A 2,380-nucleotide genomic window follows, 5' to 3' on the forward strand; every position below is an offset into this window, starting at 1 on the left:
CCCCCAAAGCACATCAAACATCCTAAGCTCCTAAAGAACGAGTTTAATGTTAAACCAAACTGTCGTCCTAAAAGTCCTTAAACTTAATCCTATGTCTCCACGAACTCCTATCCTGGACCATATCCTTAGAGAGGTGCAATTCTAGCAAATCCTGTCTAATCCGCTCCTCCCACGTTAGCTTTGGCCTACCTCTATTCCTCATCCCCTCCACATTGAGATTTTCTACGCTTCTAACTGTGGATGTCGTTTGTCTCCTCCTAACATGCCCAAACCAACTCAACCTCCCCTCCCTTATTTTATCTGATATACACCCCTAATCTATCCCTAAAAATCTTATTTCTTATCTTGTCTAGCCTAGTGTGTCCACACATCCACCTCAACATCCTCATCTCTGCTACCTCCAACTTACGCGCCTGCGACTTCTTGATAGCCCAACAGTATGTTCCATATAACATGGCCGGTCTAATTGCAACCCTATAAAACTTCCCCTTTAGTTTAACTGGGAACCTCTTATCGCACAATACACCACTGGCTGCTTTCCACTTACACCATCCAACTTGGACGTGATGGACTACGTCACTATCTATCTCCCCATCACTTTGTGCAAAGGACCTAAATATTTGAGCTTGGTTACATGTGAGACCACTTGTCCCTCAATAACTAAGATTGATGATTGAAGTCGACTTTGAGAATTAATTTGAACACTAAATGCGCATTTAATTAGAAACAACAACAATTGACGATTTACAATTTATATTCACCATAAATGTCGCATGCGCTTAAACTAGGCATGTTGCCGAATAATATTCACCGAATCGGATCTCACTCGAGTTTTATCGTAATGAGCCTTTGAGCGGTGGGTTTTCTCCGGAACTGGAGATGGTGGGCTTGAGCTATCTAGAGCGATCAACGGTTGCGGGCGTATAGGGTAGCCTTTTGCCATTTGGTAACCACAGGTAACAGAGCTTTTACTTCGTTGGCCGTTCACAAAAAATAGTCACCGGTTATGATCAATGATAAAATTAAATTCCAAAATTTAATATCATCATTTTTTCTATACTACCTTATGAATAAACTCTTTGGGATAAAAATGTAATTTTAGCACGAGTTTAGCGTTTTAAAATGAGGGTGAAATTACCTTTCCGCCCTTCTACTTAGCCGAATACACAACTGTGTTCTAATATAAATTTTAATATAAATTTGAATGAAACGTAGTTGTATTCAAAATTAATATCCTAAATTATGCTAAGTACCACTATCGTATCAATCTCCTAACAAATCAAATCGATCCCAATGCATCAGGCAGGGAATTCCACTAGTGTAATGTTTAACCTATAAATTAATTATCAAAAAAGACATCAACAAACACTATTAGAAAGAGTAAAGTACATGAATGGTCCATGTAATTTATTAAAATTTTGGATTTGGTCCATAACTTTTCGAAAGTATACAAATGGTCCCTATGATTTACAATTTATGACATATTTAGTCCCCAGCCAACAAATCTAAAGGTTTTAGCATGCCCAAGTTAGGACTAAATGCGTTACAAAGTGAAAAACCACATGGACCACCCATGCACTTTTGGAAAAAAAAAACCTTGGGACTAAATGTATTACGAAATGTAAACCACATAGACCATGTGTGTACTTTTGAAAAGTTGGGGTCTACATCCAAAATTTTGGTAAATCACAGGAATCATTCGTGTACTTTAGTCCTACAAGAAAACTAAGACGCCTCCTATGCCAATTTTAGTCGAAAATTAGTAGGATGCAACATTTTCTGGGAAATTTTTGACAAAGCGATTTTGCTGGAAAAAGGTTTAAAAAGGTTACTTACAAGCTTTTTTCCAGCCAAAAGTTCCAACCATCAATTTGAAACAAATTAGCAAATTGATAATTTTATGTTTATGCGGGAGAGTTTGTAGGTGATACTTAGTGTCGAAACCCCAAAATAACGGATGTTGTGTCCGTTATCGGAGATCCACCGATGTTCGCCGCTTACCGGAATTGACCTACAAAAAAGAACACTGTTAGCTTCGTAACGGAGAGCCGGTGTGGGGGGGGGGGGGTTCCGGACCAAGCTTTGGCGTGAGAATAAATTCCGTGCCTTGGATCAAAGTTGATAGTAAATGAGGGTAATAAATTGATCGGAATGTTGTGGTTGAGATCTCGGAATTAAATGTGTCTCGAGAGAGGCGTAGCTTTCAAGAGGCCGGGGGGCGCCCGACCCCCCCCCCCCCCCATCTCGAACTTTTCGCTCAGTAGTGTTATGTATGTACGTTTCGTGTAAAATTTTTTAGGTATATACATTTTCGAACCCCGGGTTTTATAAAAAAAATTACTTATATAGAATTTTTAGGTTCGGTGACTTCCGACCCCCC

The sequence above is a fragment of the Helianthus annuus genome, chromosome 13, assembly GCF_002127325.2.
Source record: "Helianthus annuus cultivar XRQ/B chromosome 13, HanXRQr2.0-SUNRISE, whole genome shotgun sequence".
Taxonomy (NCBI): Eukaryota; Viridiplantae; Streptophyta; class Magnoliopsida; order Asterales; family Asteraceae; genus Helianthus; species Helianthus annuus.